The sequence below is a fragment of the Telmatherina bonti genome (assembly GCF_933228915.1).
Source record: "Telmatherina bonti genome assembly, chromosome: 14".
NCBI classification, from domain to species: Eukaryota; Metazoa; Chordata; class Actinopteri; order Atheriniformes; family Telmatherinidae; genus Telmatherina; species Telmatherina bonti.
In genome coordinates this window covers 32,578,040-32,599,438 of record NC_136612.1, presented here as the reverse complement: position 1 = coordinate 32,599,438, position 21,399 = coordinate 32,578,040, and the positions used below count along the sequence as shown (strand labels likewise).

The window sequence follows — 21,399 nt, the reverse complement described above, 5'->3', positions numbered from 1 at the left end:
TATTTTGTTTTTGCGCAATTCTAGGTGTTACTAGCTACTGAGACCTATCTGGTGAAGGTCTAACAAGAAAACACAGTCGACCGTAACAGCTGATTACTTTGTGTCTACAAGTAACTACAAATCTGAGCGAACTAAAATAACCTATGGAGTTCCACAAGGCTCCATTCTGGGACCACTGCTGTTCAACATGAGCATGTTCCAACTATAAAATAATGAAAAACAACTCAATTTACCATAGTTATGCCGATGACACACAATTGTACATAACTGTCATCAGAAGACTATAGTCTGATCCAACTCTGATCACGTGTATTGATCAAATTAAAGGCTAGATGTGCCAGAACTTCCTTCAGTTAAATGAAGACAAAACCAAAAGTTTTTGGAGCCAAAGAAGACAGATTCAAAATCATCGAACAGCGAAGTTCAAAACCAACAGCAATCAGAAATCCTTTAAGTCAGATGTGAAGTCATCTTTTATTGCATAAACATAGAGGATTAAAGGACTGTTGACTCATCAGGATATATGCATTTATCTGCAGCAGACTACGGTATTGCTGTTCTTCCAGATTTCCCTGAAAAGTCCAGAACGCTGTCGACTCAGTCCTCACAGAGACCAAAAAAGTGGATCATAGAACTCCAGTCCTCAGATCTTCCCACCGGCTTCTAAATCCTGATGTTAATTTATAAACCACTGAATAGTTCAGGACTAAAATCCATTCAGGATCTTCTGGTTTGTAATGAACCAACCAGATACCTCAGCTTATCAGGGTCAGGTCTACTTTCTGTTCCTAGAGTCAAAACTTAACATGAGGCAGCTTTCAAGTTTTCTGCTCCTCACATGTGGAACAGACTGCCAGAAACCTGCAGGTCTGCTGAAACTCTTGGCTGCTTTAAATCAAGCTTAAAAACTCTTTTGTCATCAAAACAACTGGTAATTTGTCACGCTTTAACTTTTATTTTACACATTTTACGAACTTTTAGATTTTTCAGCTTATTTGTTTTTTCCATTTGTTTTTCTGCTTCCTGCATCCTGCTGTGATGCTTTAAATGTTTTTTATGTGGAGCACTATCAATTGTCTGGTACAGGAAATGTGTTTTACAAATAAACTCTCCTGGCCTGAACTCTGCTCTTCAATAAGGAAATGAGATCAGAAAAGATCATAAATAAGATCAACCAAAGGATTTCAACCTCCTCAGAAGAGGGTTGAGATGAGTTATGTAGGAAGACATAAATTTCTACTGGTTTCATCATGCAGGTATCCTGAAATGGAAAGAAAAGGTGAAACACTGGGGTGTACCAACAGGAAAAATGGTGCTACACGTGTTGCGCTCGTTTGTGCTCACAAAAGCATTGAATCTCATCAGATGGATGTTGCGTTCCATCCCATCAGAACCAGAGAGTGATGGTGTACCATCACATGGCCATTTTCAAGCCAAATTATCAAAATTGAAACACAGAAACTGTTGAACATTGTCACGGAGTGGAGGTGGCAGTGTGAACCCAAATGTGAGGAGAAGAGGCAGGATGCAGAACAAAGACATTTTAATCTAGAGTGAAGCCAAACTAACACGGTGGAGGAAAACACATGAAGCTAACAAAATGAACCAGTAAACAGAACTGAAACCAAAGGCTTTAAACACAGACAGAAACAGAACAAGACACAGGTTGAATGACTTAACTAATGAGTCAGGTGAATCTAAAGAACGGAAAAGCAAAACAGGAAACAGGACAAAAAGGAACACAACAAGGAAAACTACTAAATAAAACAGGAATCTGGAACTAAAAAGACACAAAAAGTCTAAACCATGACAAAAAATGTGCTAATTTCACTGATTTTATTGCTCATGATGATCAGCTCTCCATTTTGCTTCCAAGTATTTACATCACCAAAACGGTGAATCTAACCGGATCTTACAATCAGCCATAATGTGATGTTTGCTGAGCAATAAATCAGACAAGAGTCTGTGTGAGATTACTTCTCATGCTCATCATATATATTTTTTCTTAGTTAATTAGCTAATTTTAAAGTTGGTTTTACATGTATATGAAGTTTAAATCATCTCACGACAGTCTGAGATGAAAGTTTATCCATTAGACCCAATTTTAGCTTTAAAATCTTTTGTCAAAACCTCCCACGCCAACTCGAACACGTCGCAACCGTTAAACTGTTTGTGGTCTTAATGTGAGGAGAAATTACTTTGCAAGAATCCCTGAGGTAACAAAATAATGTCTCTACTTCAGAACCAGCTAAAAACCAGTTTCAAGTCTTTAATCAACTTCAAAACAGCCTTTTAAAGCTTCATTTTAGTGTAGTTTTATTCTCATTTCTTAAAACGATAAACAGCGGCAATGCAACATAGACGGGTATCACCAGTAGCCACCTGCACGACTGTCGCCTCAGTAATAAGACAAAGATAAAGGCAATAATACCACAGAAATACAACCAGATAAACCCAAACAACGCAAATAAAATAAAACTATTTGAAACCATACACTCACTTCTAAACTCAGTAGAAAGATCAACTTCAATGATCAATAAAAACTTTTCTCTCAGAAAATCAGGAAGTTTGTTCAGAAAGGTCTGAGATGTGAGGAAGAGGAGCTCGTAGCGATTGCTCCTATGCCCCGAACCGTCTCCCTGGAGGCAACACTTTAGGATAGGCAGGATACTTTCAGCCATATGGCCTTAATTTTATCAAGATATGTCGTAGTACTGGTGGTACTAACCGGTATCAGTAGATTTGCATGGAGCAGCGAGAGCCGAAGCAGCCTGCCGTTCCATATCGGATCAGATGAAAGCAAGCAGATGACGTGACCTCAAAGCTGTCTCCACATCTCAGACACGGGGTTCTGGATGGAACCGACACTCTTTGGTAAAGTCCGCTGCAGTTTTATGACATAAAACTTAGATTCATCTAAACTTAGACCTTTTTCTTTAAGCAGGCTGGAAACCAGAACAGTTGACTGGATGTGTGATTAGACAGAAACACAAAGGAAGTAAACTGTAATAGATGTTTGAGAACAAATCTTTCCTGCTTGTTTGCAACCTTTTGTCATTGTCAGAAATGAACTTCATCACAAACAGAAACAGAAGCCAAAACTGCTGGAATTTCATGATCTGAGCCAGCTCTGGATCTTGGCAAACTGGGCCAGTTTCTGGACTGGAAGTCAGTCCTCCACTCAGAATCATTATCATCAGCTTGACATGGTGGATCTGTGAACAAATCCAATTGCTCTCCAAAATAATGCCTCTAACATGAGCCAGCAGCGTGACGGCACGTCTCACACAATCAGCTGCAATGTCACACAAGTCAAGTGAAGCCGAGCCACGTCCAGAGACATCTTGTCGAGGAAACTGACCGCAGATCCAGTCAGCGCCTCCGGGCTCGGTTGCTCCTTTGTCACGGGCAAATGTAAGCACGGATGCACACTCGCCTCCTCGGGCCGGATGCTGGTCTCTACCCTTTGGATCGCAAGTTCAATTAATTTCACAGTTGGCAGCACCCGCAGTCATTTCGCCGGGGCCTGTTGTCTGGAAGTGGAGCAAAATGGGAAGAATAGGATGCACCCGGAGCTGCGAGCGCTCGGCCCCTCCTCCTCTTCATGAAGGCTCCAATCGCCCGGAGCCACATTGGATCTGATAGGGCCACAGCGCCGCGGCATATTAAAGCTCATATCAGGACGATAAGGGGAGATGAGACAGATGCATGCATCATTACTGCGCTGTAAAGACGCCCCTCTTCCATCCCATTCAACACAAATGCTTGAATTTAGCAGAAAGTGCAGGTCATTAAGAAGCTAGTTCACAGGCTGCAGATCAGTTCTGGAGTTTGGATGCCATCTCAGACAAATAAAACACCGAGGGCTTCAGAACATGAGCTGATGTCAAGTTCAGGTCAGCATTTAGTCTAGAACGTTTTCAGGCACATAAACTGGACGACGACTCCATATTCAGCCTCCTTTATGCGCACGAGCGCATGTAGTTTCCCTGTAATATGAACACAAGCTGCTCTTTCAGATGCATTTTTGTGTCTTTATAGTCTTTGAATTGTGTACTTGATCAATATCCTAAATTACTCATCTAAAGTAAAGAGGCTCAGGCTCTGGTGAGGCAGCCGTCTGCTGGGGTGGGACCGACTCCACACGTACCAGTGAAAGGAAAATCACTGCATGCTGCCTTGAAACTAAACAATGCGTCATTTAAGATTCAACTGATACGTGTGGCATTTGTTATGAATGTGCAACAAAGAGGAGCTCTAACTAGCGGGAGAAAGCGAAACGTAAAATCTTGCAGGTTTGGGTCTTTGTGTTCTCCACATTGAAGCAGACGGGAGATACCGAGTGCTTCGTGAATCCATTCAAACCATGCTAAAGATATCGGTTTTCTTCATCTTTAAGCTCATCTAGCATTCAGGTTTGCAGAGAAAAAAAACAGAGATGAAGCTCTCGGGTGGAAAAAAAAACACCTGAGAGCTTCATCTCACATCATCATCTCTGTTTGTCAGATGAGAAACTTTCACGTCCTGCAGTTAGTTTTCTTGTAACACGTGGTTTTCCAATAAAAAACTGTAATACAAGCAAACAAACTGCCGCACGGTGGTGAAACAGCTGTGCACTTGTACCGCCGGCCTTTAACTTGAGACTGACTTTGTTTCAAGGGTGACCTGGTTTCACTTCGGCGTGGCACATCCTCGCTGCTGGTTCGAGAGAGAATACAGATGCGACCTCGGATCGTCTGCTGTGTAGCCATCCATCCCCCTCCATGCCGCTTATCCCATTCTGTGTTATTGGAGCCTGACCGTGAAGGCGCAGGAGCACAAACTGGACAAACTGCGGAGGGGAAAACTGTCAAATCACCAGACCTGCACTGGGATTAAGGCAAAAAGCAGAGCTGTTGCACCCAGCCTGCCCGGCTCCTCCTGCAGAAGTCTCACATTACAGGCGAAGATAGCCGCCTGCAGAATGTTCAAGTTTCCGAGTTCACTGCTCCCCTTTGGATTTCCGTCTTTAATGTTCCCCGTTCTGTGTTCTCTGACATGCAGGGCAGTGTGCACCGGTTGCCTTTTCAGGACAACACACAAGGGAGGACGCTAATCACAGCCCCACTCAGCTCTCACACCTCTGCCTTCCTCAGATTCGCCTGCAGTCACTGATCTTACCGTCACAGCGAATTACTGAACCCAGGTTGGATTTTTCATCGTCACATCTGGGCTCTTTCTTTTAAAAAGCTGGATTTATGAATGAAGCCTGGTGTAATTGAAGGTCTTCCTGAAGGGTCACAGGAAGTGTGTGGGCGGCTCAGCTTTTCCTCCATTCACAGAAAGCACTGAGAGGCACTGAATAATGAAGCGCTTTGAGCGGACTCCGCTGGTGTCGTCAATCTGCTGATGAGCCGCGGCTGTCATTTCTATTTTACATACAATTACCATCCATTTGTGTCCATGGTGAAACCTCGGCTGCTGGGGGGCATCAGCGTTGGGGGAGGAGAAGAGTGGATTGGATCGGGATACGAGTGGGGGTGGACATTCTGCCCAACCAGGCTTTGATTTATTTCTCTGATAAGATAAATGTTCTTTTAACAAATCCTTTGGTATTATTTGTGACTGCATTCTGGCATTATATCAAACTTACACTGTCCTGGAAAGCAGGCATAAAATAAAAAAGGAAAAAAAGCTTTTTCAGACAATCCAGTGCTTTTACACAGTTTGAAGAAATAAAAAAGGATGATATTCACTCACAGTCATCAATGAAATCACTAAAAAGATTCATTCATACAAATATCTTGGTTCCATAGTTGATCCATAGTTGACCATAATTGATAATTCCATTCCAACTTAACACTGAACATATTTTCACAAAATGTCAACAGCGCCTGTTCTTTCTCCAGAAACTACAGGTTCACCGGTCCATTTTCCCAGCTTTTTACACGTTTCACTGAATCCAGTCTCACATTCAACATCACTGCTTGTTTTGGATAACTTACTTATAGAAATACTTTCAATAAAATCATCAAACTGGTCAGGAAAATTATTGGCCAATAACAGCAGTCGCTTAAAGACCTTTACGACACCAGAGGCCTGAGAAAAGGTGCACAGATCTCAATCAAATCAAAGATACTTTATTCATCCCAGAGGGGAAATTCAGAGTTCAAGTCAGCTTGTCCAAGGTCAGACATACAGACACGTAACATTAATGACAAAAGAGTAATACAGAACCAAGCTTAAGCTTAGGCCGTGCAGCCAGTTTACCGGCGCTGCCTTACAAGATAAGAACAGAGATACATTAGGATCATGGGGGGGGGGGTTGAGGAGAAAAAAGGTCATGTAACTCAGAGATACAGAGGAAAAAAAAAAAAAGAAAAAAACTCACATTGTACACTGTACCTGTACACTGAAGCACAAACTAAAACAAGACACACAAAGTCCAGGGAGGCGGTGAGTCATGTGGGAGGGGACCGGGGGTGGTTGAGGAGGGGGACAGAGCGTCTATGAACATTTCTTCTTCCGTTCTCAGGGGGGGTTGCGCCGGCCCAAGGCCGCTGGGAAGCCGAATCCAGATATGATTGTTGTTTGGGTTCCAGACGAGGAAAACAATTTGCCCTCGGCCTTGAAGTCCATAGTCGATCTCAGGCAGGCAGCTCCAGACAGCCGAATGGGGGGGTCAATTTCCACCGATCCTTGCAGACATCTTCTCCATGTTGTTGTCGATTCTGCGGACCAGCTCCGGGACCTCGGCCAAATGCCCAGTATGGACCAGACTGGCATCCTGCTTACGGTCGAGTCTGGTCAAAGCAAGAGTGTGTACACTGCTAGCCCGGCGCATACCGTTACAGAATTCTGGCAGCCTGCCAGTTGTTGCCAGAATCTCCACCAACACTTCACAGCCACCGAACCGTTACTATATCCTGCTACCATCAGGACGCAGGTTCAGATACCTTCCACTGAAGACAAAGAGAGCATCCTCTAGTTTTGTCCCAACCTCATTTCCCTTGCTAAACAGCTGATTTGGATACTGTGGCTCTTAATTTTAATTTTACTTCATGTATTTAATGTTTTTATCATGATGAACAGTATGAATGGACGTGTTATGTCTACATGTTTTGTTTTTATCGTGTCTGTAGTACCGTCGCCTCTGCAAACCAAGTTACTAACAAATAAATAAATGGAATTATTTATCTGAGAAATCTATATTTGCTGAATCTACTTTCCTTTTAAAGCTTTTGTTTTTATAAATTTTCTCTTTTCCTTGAAGGAAAATCTGAAGTACCACTTGGGGCGGGGGGGTAAAGAAGCTGAATACATGGAAATGGAGGACAACTTTGCGACATAATGAAGGGAAGTCACCTAACCTTGAATGCAAATAAGAAAAAAAGGGATGACTGTGTTTCAGGAGATGTAGAAAAGAGCCAAACACTATTTCTACCCTGAGGAAGGTGATGGAGCAACAGTGTGCTGATTGATCTGAAAATGCAGCACCAAAGTCCATTTATGCTTGACGCAGAAGTCAGATACGCAGATAAACGGATTGTTTCGTCCGTCTCCTGTGTCGGCTGAAGCCCTCGTCCATTTACAGGTGGTTTAGCTATCTGTTGCAGAAAGCGGAGCAATACCACCGAGAATCACAGGGGGGCAGTGGTGAGTTATGTAGCAAAAAGAACAAACCAGAGAAGGAGAAGATGAGATTTATTCTTCTGGGTTTTTTTTAGACAGCTGTAAACAACTTGCATTTCAACCACCAACTGGTTCGAAGACACTGAAGTGAACTCTGACCTCAGCACTGCCCCCTAGTGGATGAATTGAGTTAACATCTATTGCAACGTAAAAGACACATGGAAGTATGCAACACACAACCGACGTAAGGCAGCAGAAATGTGCCTGTCTGCATGAAAGAAACAACTGTTGATGCAGTGTTTGCAGTAAAATGTTATTTTCTAAGAAAAACTGTTATTTTCTTAAGCTAATGGACAACACACGTTATGCATCATAGTTCCTCAAACCTGTCCTCAGGACTGCACTGCACAATATAAATATATACCCAGCACACCTGATCTTAGTGTCAATATGTTGTGGAAATGCAATGCCATTCATTTTTTTTTTTTTTAGCTGATGAGCCATTGTGGAAGGTCCTATGAGCCACTCCATAGCCGCAGGTTATAAACCCCATCATGCATAATAGTCTGCATCTTCGGACAGAGGCTTCTTCAAAAAACATGCAGCATCGGTACACACAGTGTATGCAGTCTGTTTGTGTGTATCTGCACAGACCGCTGACTAAGTTGTGCTCCAAGATCCCCGCTTGCAACACTTGATGCAGACTTGAAGGGTAATGGTAGGTCTCATGTCAGGTGTGTAGCACGAGTAAAACACAGGTCATTACACTGCGTGTGCAGACAGCCTAATTGTTTAAAATAGCAGAGTATCTGTTCCATCAGATGCACGGAAGACTCATTTAAAACATGGCTGACAGGCTTTCAGCTTTTTCTGTACACCATATGTCTGTCAGGTGTAATGTCTTCACTTTACAATGCCTGAAAACAGCCCATGGTGGGTGGATGGAGTCATCCACCTAAAATAGGGTGTTTAGTTTGCTTTCCTTTGGTTCAATGTGGTCCTCTGTCGAAAATATATCAGACTTTTCATGGTAGCCATTTTGTTGTGAATGAAATCTCTTCTCAGTGTAAATACAAAATGTTTCTTGCATGATAAAAACCCTCCGACTGGCCTTCCTTACCGTACTCCATCAATGCTAATTATGATATATAAAAGCTTTTCTTCAGACACGAAAAGGAGGTCCATATAAAAACAGTGCATTCATTCATTCATACATTTATTTTCTGAACTGCTTAGTCCAATCAAGGGTTGCGAGGAAGCTGGAGCCTATCCCAGTAATCGTTGGGCGAGAGGCAGGGTACACCCTGGACAGGTCACCAGTCCATTACAGGGCCAACACAGATAGAAAAACTATTATTCACACACACACACACACAAACACACTTCTAGGGAAATTTTTTAGAAAACCAATCAACCTAACATGCATGTCTTTGGAAGCCGGAGTACCAGGAGAGAACCCACACACACAAAGGGAGAACCACGTATGTATAAAAACGGTACATAAAGAAAAAACCAACAGAAGGTTAGTTCTTTAATGAAAACCTTGTGTCTCTAATGGATGAATTTCAGTCAATCCCTTCATAAACATTGACAACCTTCTCCTATTGTCTTATTTTGTCATTTCATCTTGCTGTACCCAGCAGGTTCCCACCTTTTCACAACACCTGACCTCCTGCTCCTTCATCTGCTCACTGTGTTCACAGTTCATCTGTCCGTCAGCCAGAGTCAGATCAGTTGTAGCAGTCCTGCAGCTTTCCACTCTTCTCATTTCTCTGTGATCTTTTACCTTTCTGTTTTTTTCTCCTTGGACTCGGCCGTCTTTATTTACCGCCATCAAACTCTGCTACAAGCAACAAAACAAGTGCACTTTGCAGCACCACTTGGGATTAAAGTTAGCAACACAACTGTGTCCCTGGAGACTGATCTGGCTGCACCTATCCTTTTAAAAAAAGAAAACAAACACACCTGGACTAGCTTGTGATTGGTTTAAAGAATTACAACAATCTTGGCGCCACGATGCTCAGAATGAACCAATGGTGCCACTACAGAAATGATTAATTCTGATGAAATGATGGAGCAAACCTCCATCCGAGAATGTTGTAAACATGCTTATAGTAGAGCTATTTGTTATTCACTCGTTGTAAAGTAATTCAACGCCCTGCTTTCTTTTGTCTGCATATTAAGCGAGGTAATGAACTCTAATTAACTCCTTCGGCCCCCATGTGCCAGATTTATAGATTGAGAAGCTGCCCGAAGGTCTGTGACAAAAGCTGAACAAAGCAAGAAATATGAAGCTCCTTTTAATGTTCAAGACCAGCAAAGTCCTAAAACTGCAGCTTTGGATGAACTTGTTTATTGAGCAAACAGTGCACATACAGTCTGAAATGGTCATTCTGAACCATCTTTCACACCACACCTGTAAACTTTCCTTTGCTCAGTTAAAATGAAATATGATGTGAAAGGCTAAGATGTCAGATTTGAAGACCGTCTCATATTTCAGGGCTTTTTAACACATACCTCAATATTTCTGACAATATGAAGGTTTTAATATGAAAACAAACTGTATATACTTCCAATCTGAGATAGTGTTTAAACTAGTAAGATAACAGGTTGACCTTCCTTCCAGAAAGCCTTTTTTTTAACAAACATGCGCTCCATAATGCATGAGTAAGGCCGGACCTGACGAGTTGTTAGGAGGCTATCTGTGTGTGTGTCAGGAAGTGATGAATGAATTTCAATTCTAAGTCTTGGCTTTGTGATCAGAAGACTTGTGGGATTCTCAGCATGTGAGTTTCATGTAACCAGTCTAATCAGCTTCATTAGCCTGCATTTAATGGACAGGGGAGATGAGGAGGCGAATCAGTTCATATTGTGCATTTGGCTGGCACAGATCTGAGCACCGTGAGAGGACGTCTCCCTGCTGGTCTGAATCAAGCTTACTGAGAAAGAGCCGGAAATTGCCACTTTGGCAAACACTGCGCTGACTTAAAATGACCTGATAAAAGGCCAATCAAAGTCCTAATGGTGCCCAGAAACTGCAGTGACAAAGAGGACCCACAGAGTAGTTGCAGTAGATCTAAACAGCCACACCTCACTTGCTTCGAATGCTTCAAAATGACATTTAATGTATTTACTGTCTGCGTTTTGCAACTTTGGCATCAGTGCAGAAATACCTGAAGATGCTGAAAGACTAATCCGACCGCCATTTTGTGTGTTCGCCATCTTGCAGTGGAGCCATTTTTGCGGTGGGAAACTGGTATCTGCTGCATGTCTGAACTTTACACGGATTTGTTTTTCATGCTAGTTAGGCATTGGATATGACACGAACCAACCCCCCAGCTGGTACTCCAATACATTACTGTACTGGCTCGATCGTTGAGTTGTGGTCAATGACTGCACATGACATGAGTCCTGACCAGAACCAGCATGAGAGATCATATTTCTCCAGTTTTAGCCTCTCTTCATTGGCTGCCTGTTGAATCTAGAATAGAATTTAAAATCCTTCTCCTTACATATAAAGCCCTCCACAACCAGGCACCACTATATATCAAAGACCTCATTGTTCCTTATATACCAAGCAGAGTACTTCGTTCGCAGACTGCAGGGTTACTTGTGGTTCCTAGAGTCTCAAAGAGCCGAGCAGGAGGCAGAGCCTTTGGTTATCAGGCCCCTCTCTTATGGAATAAGCTCCCAGTTAGTGTTAGGGAAGCAGACACCCTCCCCACCTTTAAGACTAGGCTGAAGACTTATCTTTTTGATAAGTCCTATAGCTAGGGATGGTTAGCATCCCTTAGTTATGCTGCTATAGGTTTAGACTGCTGAGGGACATTTCCTGATACACTGAGCTTCTTTCTTTTTCTCTTTATCTCTTTCTTTTACCCCCCCCCCATAACAGTGTTGCATCATTAACATGTATGTCTCCTGTCTCAGCAGGTCTCCCTGGCCAGGAGTAGCAGTTCCTGTTGTCTGTTGTCTTTCTGTCCTCTTCCCCCCACACAGCAGAGGCAGATGGCTGCCTGTCCTGAGCCGGGTTCTGCCGGAGGTTTCCTTCCTGTTAAAAGGGAGTTTTTTCCTTCCCACTGTCGCCAGTGTGCTTGCTCAGGATGGGAGATTGAGTTGGACTCAACTCAATCTGTTGGTTTCCTTATATAGGCTGTTATGAATTGGCCTTCATTATGTTTTCCCCTCTGTCTGTAAAGCGTCTTGAGATGGCATTGCCGTGATTTGACGCTATATAAATAAAGTTGAATTGAATTGAATTGAATGACGGTGGTCCTCGAGGACCAACTCTGGACACTTATGGCTTACATCATGCTGGTAATCATACTGGTTTTTAACCTTAATGGGTGGCACATTTTTATTTTGCTGCATAATGTTTGCATGTGGCATACTGAATTTATGTACAGATAATTTAACATTTTACTTCTGCTGCTCCTTCTTTCATTCAAATTTAACTTGACGATATGTTCAGATTTTAAAACATGTTTTGATTTATTGAATGAAATAAATAAATAAAAAAAATTGGAATAAACAAGTTAACATTTTAGTTACTTTTGTTTTTTAAATTTGGAACAGATGCATAAAAAGTGGGCAAAAATTAAATGTTTCACTGCAAAATTGTTAACAATGGAGCCAACTTGCCCTGGACTTCTTACGCTAGTGAACTTTAAATATTCTTTAGCAGTCAAAAAGCTATGCCTGCACCATGCAACGCATGCAGCAACTGATTACATGACAATCATTTGCATGTAACTATGGTTACAATGGTATAAAACAGAGTTTCTGTATTTCTAACCATATGTATTACCATTATTCAGTAATATATTTGTGTTTTTTCTTAATTCTTTTTTTAAATCAACAAATCTTGATATTTTATGGGCCCCTGGTGGTATAGTGGCGCATTGAAGCTGATTTGGCTTATGCCCCTGGATGGCTCTCAGCAGAGTGGCTAGCTCTCTGCTAGCCTTTTCATGGGGTCTTTAACAATCTTTTACACTTTATCACATCCCCTTCAGAGGCCACGTTCTAGGGCAGAATTTTAATATGACTATCTACATTGTAACCACGACCCCTCCCACAATCCACACACAAACACTCATACATGCACAAACCTGTCAGGCCTAAAAAGCCTGAACATTTATCATTCTTATTTATTACTGGCCTTCGGAAAGCTCACGTAAAAATGAAGCTCTGCATCACTTGAGTCTTGGCAGAGGTTCTATTGGCCAATAACTGCAACTAAAAGTACTGCAGGTCTTCATGTACCAGCTATAAAAGTGGGGCACAAGTGATTTATATCATCAGTTAAATTCCTTTTAATGGCCTGTAATATTTCATGCAGATGCAGCATCGTATTGCGTCAGACGCCTCCATTTCCCGCGGACCAAAAGGTTTTTAGCATGTTGTTTTGACACCAGAGGTTGTGACAACCTAATTTCATGGCGGCTAAACGAGATGATGCAAATACAGGGTTTCATTGTTGGACTAAATATTTGTTTTTTCCCTGATAGAACAGAAAAATTTCCAGTTTCATCTTCTTAGCAGAAGCTGTTGTAGTGAATAAACAGCACAAGCCTGATCCCGTGTGACCCTGACAAGTTGACATTTTCCCTTTGTTCTCCTTTGCAGACGGATCAGTTACATCTGAGGCTTGACGGTGACATGTGGACCTTTATTTAACTGGCCAGAGGGGGGAAGATACTCGGTTTTACAAAAATCCGGCTACGTGTTCATATGGTCTAAAACAGCATTCCTTAGTCCTGGTCCTTGGGTCCCACTACCCTGCATGTTTTATTTCCTACCAACAGCACACCTGATGCAGGTTAACGTAACTGCTAGCTAAGTTATCTAATTTTTTTTACCCAAATTATTTACAGTTGTAAATAATTTTTCTGTTGTTATTTAACATGTTATTAGTTTTTTTTCCTCAGTTGGTTCACTGTTTCTCATGTCGGCTCCTTTGGGTTTCTGCTCATTTGGCCTCACAGTTTTGGATCTATTGGGTTGTTTTGCATCCATTTTCTTTTCGTGTCAGTTTGTTAATATTCACGCCACAATTTTTTATTTTCCACCTCCTTGAAGTCATTTTGGGTCCCACTTTAGCATGTTTGCTCATTTTGTGTGAGTCAAACTCTTATTTGAATCATTTTGGACCTCCGTCTCAGACATAACCACAATACCATCTCTAAGACCAGAGGTCTTCGATGTCACTTGACACGGTTTGGATTTCTTGTATCATTTTAGTTCTGGTTTCCTGTTTTCCTTGTTTAGTTCGTTCATCACTAGTTTCCTGTTAAGTTGCTCACCTGGTTTGATATTCTGTTTCCTTTCACCTGTTCCTAGTTCCTCCCTCTATGTATTCATACCCCTTGGTTTCTGTTCTCAGTTGCTGGTTCGTTGTGCTTTTGTTTAGCTTCGTGTGTTTGCTTCTCCATGTTGGTGTGCCTTCAGTTTATTTCTTGGTCATTAAAAACCATCATTTTCTGTATTCCTGGCTCCCATTCCTGCATTTGGGTCCTCCACCTCCAGGCATTCATTCTGCCTCCTGATGCAGCGCCACCTCAGGCAAGAAGGGGGATATGTAACGTAGAAAGACTGGTTGAACGCTGCAGCCTCATCTGAACCAAGTCGCCAGTCGTACTGAATCTAGCTGACTATTAGGAGTGAATGTGACCAGAGTCTCCTACTGATGGTGCTGCTGTGTAGCAGATTGTATTTTGCACAACAGACTTCTAGAAGATATGCATAATCTTTGTGCAAGCATTGAAGAATGTTTACTTCCACAAGAAACAGCCTGCTCCGTCCCTTCTTGTTGCATTTCCAGTCTGGTCTGTTGAGCAGTTTATCTTACATGCAGCTCATTCTGCAGGTTTCCCCTTTTCAGACCAGCAGAAACCTCAAACTCCAAATATCCAGACAAATATCTACCTGTTATTCTACTTATATTGTTAAAAAGCAGCCTATGAGGTTAAAGGGGTAAAGTCTTGTGATTATCAGCTTTAGTTACAAACACTAAAAGCTGCTAAACACAGAAAAACTTCCATTCCTCAAGGTGACACTGGAACAAATGAATTCTAGGTCACTGATACAGATACTCAACCCCCCCCCCACCCCCCACTCTCCAAAGACAAAGTCATAAATTTCAGGGTGGATTTCAAGCAGCAGCATCAAGTTGATGCTCAGAGCAGAAAGACGGTGACTCACCACCATCTGAGCGAATCAATACGCAGTATCAGAGTCAGGCCGGCGAACATGGAGGTGCAGTGAGCCCATGATGTCACGTTACATGATTTTAAAAATCGATCAATGATTCCTGAAGTCTCCAGTTACCGTCTGCTCAAGTTCACGTACCAGACTTTAAAAAGAGGGAGACCAGCACAGGCTGCGTGATGGAAGCAGACGGGGCAAAGTGATACCTTCTGGGCGCACTTTGACACCCCTCCATTTGCACTCGCACTCAGCCGCAAACGGACCCACACTGCGGCCGCCAGGGACCACAGCACGTGAGCTGGGAGTGCTGCAGCAGCGCGTCCCAATAAGACAAGGTCACCTCGAGTGGATCGGGGCTGGCTTGGGGAGGGTTGGTGGGAAGCAATTCCCTCGGGATGAAGAGGGGAAAAAAAGAAGCAATTCATGAAAAAGTAATTAAGCAGGATGCACATCAATGGATGCTGCAGGCGGGGAAAACACGGGAAAGATTAATAAACCTGGAGGATGAGGGGAATGTTTGTACACAAGATGTCTGAAATGTTGGCTAAACACACACACACACACACACACGGTGTGAGGTTGTTTAACCTTGGATGTGTTGTGGGATAGATTTAGGTTTTACTGATATGTTGCAGAGAACTGAAGCAGCAGATACACACCTAATACCTCATGCAAAAAACTAAAAGCATTCTCTGGTTCCAGCTTCTCATTGTGATGTTCAACATGCCATTTAGAAGTTTATAAATGAATATATTATGCATTTCAAACACTGATATGGGCATTTATTTGGATGGGTTTGAGCCAAAATGTGCCACCAGACACAAAATGCCCCTTAAAAAGGTAAAAACGATCACGCTGATGTCTGGTTGGACACCTTTAGCTTTGATTTGTGGGATTCAATAAGCTTCTGCAATCACAAGATTCATTTCCCTCCAGTCTTACTTTCATTTTTCACCAACATCTGGGAGTCTGACCCCTGTGCAACGCCTTCTCCAGCACATCCCAAAGACTCTCAGTGGGGTTGGGTCTGGACTCTGGTGGCTAATCCATGTGTGAAAATCATGTTTTCTGTTCCCTGAACACAGTCTGACTCCATGAATCCTGCTGGAAGATGGAAAAACCTGCTCAGTATGTTCAGGCATCAGCTGACCTCACTGTTTGGACACATAATGCTGCCAAACCTAGACCTGAATCTAGGCCTGGACCTAGACCTGACCAACTTCAGCAAACTCAGAACATGAGCTGTTTGTTCCAGTTTTTTGCGAAGTAAAGCAACATTTCTAAAATTCGAACAAAATAAAAATGTGGTTTTCAGGAGTTTTCTGCTGAATGCTGTTTAGCGGCTACGCCGTAATTCTTGTAAAATCTCATCTGAAGTCATTTACAGCTGTCGAAAAACACCAGAAGTAGATGAAAACACAATATTTTTTTGTTCTTCTCAACTTTCTCTGCATCTTCTTCAGGTGCTTTTTTTTTGCTTTTTTTTTCACCATTTTTGGACATCTTCCTCCTGTTCCTCCGTCTTCTTCTTAGTTTGTTCCTTCTGCTGGTTGTGTGTCGGCTACTCAACACTGCCTCTGTGATTTTTGGTGGTACTGCTCCCTTTTCTGCATCAAGTAACGGAAAGCTAAGCTACGCTAAGCCCCCTGAAAATGGACCAACTTATGTGCATACCTGACGCAGGAGACTGAAGAAACTGTCCGTTTTTCTCTGCTTGATGCTGAAGATCTGACAGACTAACATCGTTTCCACAACCATAGGAAGCATTTTTCCACATGCTTGTTTAAAAACTGAGAAGCTACTCATTGCATCAGTGTGGTTAAATAACCTGTTGCAGCTGAAACTTCACCACTCAGGCAGTCCTGACCCAATAGGAAGCTCTGAACTATTCACTGAGGAAAATCCAGGAGGCGCCACATTTTTCTTTTTTTTTTCTTGGCTTGGCATTTTATATTTTATTTCACATCTTGCCAAAATGGTTCTATAAGTTTATAAAATTCCTACTAATATAATAATTCTAATATACATCGGAAAATAGTGAAAATAAAAAAATTACATTTTAAAAAAATAAATGAACGAGTGAAAGAATAAATTAAATAGATCTTATAAAAATGTATAAATTTTCCTCCAAGGATGAATAAAATATTCATATTCAAAATCTGAGGTCAGACGTCTGTGCTCAGATGATCATTTTAAATCTTGTAAATATCTTTGCCTAAAGAGGTCAAAAATAAAACCCCAAATCTGAAAAATCCACTCTTAAATAAATTTTTATGAATATTTATTCATCTATCAAACATTTACATGCATGAAAAAGAGAAAAGATTAAAAAGGAAGAGGCTGAACAAGAGCGAAGGAGAAAAAGATGAAAGTTAAAGAAAAAAGGTACATGGAAGGGAGCAGGAAGAGGGATAGAGATAGAGAGAGAGAGAGAGAGAGGGAGATGAGAGAGGGAATGAAAGAAAAAGGAAAAAAGTTTTTAAAGTAAAGAAAGGGGAAAAAAAAGGAAAAGAAATGAGGACATTAGGAAAGGAAAGGAAACTAGCAGAGGTATGAAGGGAATTAAGAAAAGCAACAAATGGATCATTAATTAAATGCAACAATTAAAGACTAATCAGACTAAATGGTTAAAAAAATGTTTAAATGTAAAGTATAGAAATGATTCTGCTTGATTAGAAGCATCAAACTAAATGTCTTGAAAATGAAACCACTTCAAACTGAGTCGAAGCGGTTTAGAGACTCGTCGTCTGAAAGCAGAGCGAAGTGTGTGATGTTGGGCTGGAGAACGTGACCCTTGAACACGCCATATGTTTTCCAGAGGAGTTGGTGGAGCAGATGTGGAGCGGGAAGCTGGACTCGGTGACACGCAGCACATCTGTCAGTCTGCTTCCTCCTGCCAGGAGGCGTGTGAGAGGCGGCTGTCGGCTACATGTTAAACTAAGACATGAACGACACAGGAGGCTGACAAGACCTCCACTTTGAAGAGACAGTGACAAAAAATGTGCTAAAACCTGTCAGGCAGGTAAGAGGTGACAGGTCCTGTCAGGACGGGGTCTAAGCCTGAGACAGCATCTCCGGCTGGAGGGATCCGCTCAGTTCATCCACCTTGTGCTGTTTTTAAACCTGCTGCTTGGGGTTTGCTTCCAGGTTTCTGGAAGGAAGAAGCTAAAATTAAGACTGCAGCTCAAATGTCACCGCTTCACTTCTCATTAGCCGGTTTGTTTTCACAAACTTTCATTTGCTTCTTTTTAGTGAGTTTGCAGATAAAAAGAGAATTTTTATCACTGATGTCTGACGTTCCGTTTGCATTTTTCACGACTGCTCTTTCACCTTTCATAATTCATCTTGTCATTTATTTATTTTAGATAAATAAATCAAGAAGTTATTATAGTATTTAGATTAAATTATTTCGGTCACTCAGCGGCTACTCCTGACCACATGGTGGCAGTAATGTTCAAGTTGAGGTTAAAGGCCCATTTATGCTCAGTACAGAAGACAGATGGATAAATAGTCTCCAAGCGGATTAGCTATCCAACATAATACTGAAAACGGAGCAATACCCCCGGAAATATCAGGCGTTGTGTTGAGTTGTTACACGCAACCAGCGAAAGAAACAAACCAGAGAAGAAGAAGAGACACAGGAAGAAAAAGCAGAAAGTGCAAAATAAAAACATCGAAGGAAGACGCAGAAGAAGTTGAGAACGGAAAAACATTTGGTTTTATTCTTCTTCTGGTGTTTTTGGAGGTCAGTGCTTTACTGCTACCGGTGTCAAAACGCAGAAGTGAACTCTGAACTCAGTACTGCCCCCTAGTGGATGAACTGACTTGACGTATATAGCAAGATAAAAGAAAAATGGAAGTAAGAGGGCAACGACGTATCAAAACATTTAAAATGGCCATTTCCATTTCCGTATGTACGAAGCATAAATGGACCTTATGTTGGTAACTTTATCTTCCACTGACACGGTTTAAACTAGTTATGCAAGCAGCAGCCAGTAATCTAAATACTACTTCATGGCATCTTGTTACAGAGTTGGGCTTGGATGGCAAACCACTATGGGACTCTGAGCGAGGCCCTTGACCAGCTGCTCCCCAGGCCCTACGATCTGGCTTGGTCCAATGCTCCCAGTGTGGACTGGGATGGGTTAAATGCAGAGATATTTTCCCAGCTGGGATTAATAAACTATAACATAGATCAAGTTTCTTTGTCTATTTCCAACAAGGTGTGTGTGGTAGCAGGATAAAATCAGATCCTGCTGAAGACATTTGGGAACCAGTGCATTAAACCCATAAAAGAAGATGAAAATCGATCATGTATCCGCCAGTAAGCTCCGCTAAATTCCCATAACTGGTAAAATGAAACAGTTTCATGCGCAGCTGACTACAGCCTGCTTGACCCGGTCCCAAAAAATGCAGTAAAATCGGAAAATTGGGGGGAAAAAGGAAAATCTGAATATTTTTGAATGATTTAACTGTATAATTTATGTATATTTAACTGTTAATCTGAATGCGGAACGTTACATGGAAAGTTTAGCTCATTTCAGAAGCTCAAACAACGTTCAACACAGTTCCATTGATGATTCCTGATTTTTAAATTTATTGCATTTTATTTTATTTTATTTATTTATTTATTTGGAAAATAAATAGATGAGCTGCTACTGAAGTTGGAAATATGGCCTTCATGAGCTCGCAGCTACATTAAATCAGAAAAACAAATTGGTGATGCAGATGGTGAAAAATATACCAGTTCCATTTGAGGTTTCAACCCCCGCCTTCCTCATTTCTTCTTTTTTTTTTTGTACTTTTGGGTGAGTTCTTTTCCCGATGAATGGAATCAGTTTGTTTCAGAATCTCCAACCAAACTTTTTGAAAATCAAGCAAAAATCAACAATTAAAACCAAAACTTTCTAAAACTTAAGTAAAATAAATTATCTCAAAATCAAACATTATCAGTCATCATGAAAACTATCAGACTTTTATTTGGTTAAATTGAGTAGTTTTGTTTGTAGTTTACTCTTTCTCTTTTTGCTAATTTGGTTGTGCTTCACAGTCTTTGGTTTTGATTCTCCATTGTTTGGTTTAATTTCTGACACAAACCTGTCATGGGAGGCTCTTTCAGGGGCGCATTCCGATTGGCTGGTGAGTTTTGGAGTGACACAGCTGTAGCAATTTCTTTTGTTGCCTACTGGTCTTTACAGGGATAATTTTTACTCAGTTTTTTTTACATCTGGAAGAGAAGTGAGCTGAATACTTAATGGCAGAGATGCCTCTCTGAGCCAGGACCATTTCATGACCATCACACAGAAACATCAGCAGAAAGCCACGACCAATACAGTTGAAACGGTTTGAGTTTTTTCTCTTGAACAAGAGCATATTCAGCCACACGACACACTCATCGTTGTGGTTCTTCCCAAACACACTGAAATAAGGTTTGGTGAAAGGCTTCTCATGCTGCAGCAGATCCTTCAGTACACATCTGTCTCTGGGCGTTTCAAGCAGCCACACATGCTTAAGCACATAACACCCGTGGAAAATTCATCCAGAGATGATGAGCATCATTAGCTTGAAATTCAAAACAAACCTGAGGCAAAACAGGAAAAAAAACCACTGTGGCTTTGTCACTGGAAGGGGATCGTTTTGTTGTCAAAAGCTCATTGTGTTAGAAAATCATGTCAATTTTTAAAGTTGACCTAATGCACAGAGATGTCCTTGAGGCCGCTTTCTGGCAGGTTTTAGATGTTTCCTGCTGCAGCATCTGATCAGATTAATGACTCCAGATGTTATCAGCAGCACTCGACAAAAGGCTTTGGAGAATTTGATTTGAATCCGCTGAGTAAGAGCAGGAAAACATCCAAAACCTGCAGCTCTCGTGTTGGGAATAACAGCTTGGCGACAGAAAATGATTAATCTGGAAATGAATAAGGAGAGAAATAAGGACATATACAGATGAAACTATGGATTAAAAACAGTTAACAGTGAGTTTTCATCATTTACGCTGGTTTGACTTCTCAGTGTGGACAATACGCTCCGCCCCCAAAGCGGATGATTGGCAGCTTGGGCAGCAAAGGAAGAAACAGAGAACGATGGGACATGAGGAAAAGAAAAGTAAAATAATAGAATTATACCTCCACAGCTGACGTGTTTTACACCACTTCCCTCAGGAATGATGCTTCATGCGTGTGAAGCACCACAGACAAAACCGTTTCTGTCCTCAGACCATCAGACTCCTTAACTCCACGTGTACGTGGAGACTTTTACCCCATTCGGTTTGAAATAATCCCAAGATGTCTGGGCAGCTATTTCCATGGAAACGAATCTATTCTGACCTGGTATGGACGTGTGCTAACATTTACACATAATGGTCCTTTCTGACATGCGCAGAAAGATGTTTACGGGACTGATCAACAACGGAGACGTCTACAAACTGATCACAGTGGTTGTGGCGCCTGCCTTCGATTCACGATTCTCCATTTGATGTGAAACCATCCCACAGTAAAACTGAACAGTCATTTCATTCGGATCAAAATCCCAAAAGCAGCTTGAATATCGCTCATCGTTTTCATGCCTGAGCTCAGAAAT

General features: G+C 41.7%; 1 protein-coding gene across 1 annotated transcript in view; it reads right to left on the bottom strand.

The window, feature by feature from the left end:
* LOC306766004 (shisa family member 6) overlaps positions 1–21,399 on the bottom strand; it is a gene marked incomplete at both ends in the record, with an annotated part of 106,624 nt that overhangs the window by 51,526 nt on the left and 33,699 nt on the right. The window lies entirely within an intron of this gene.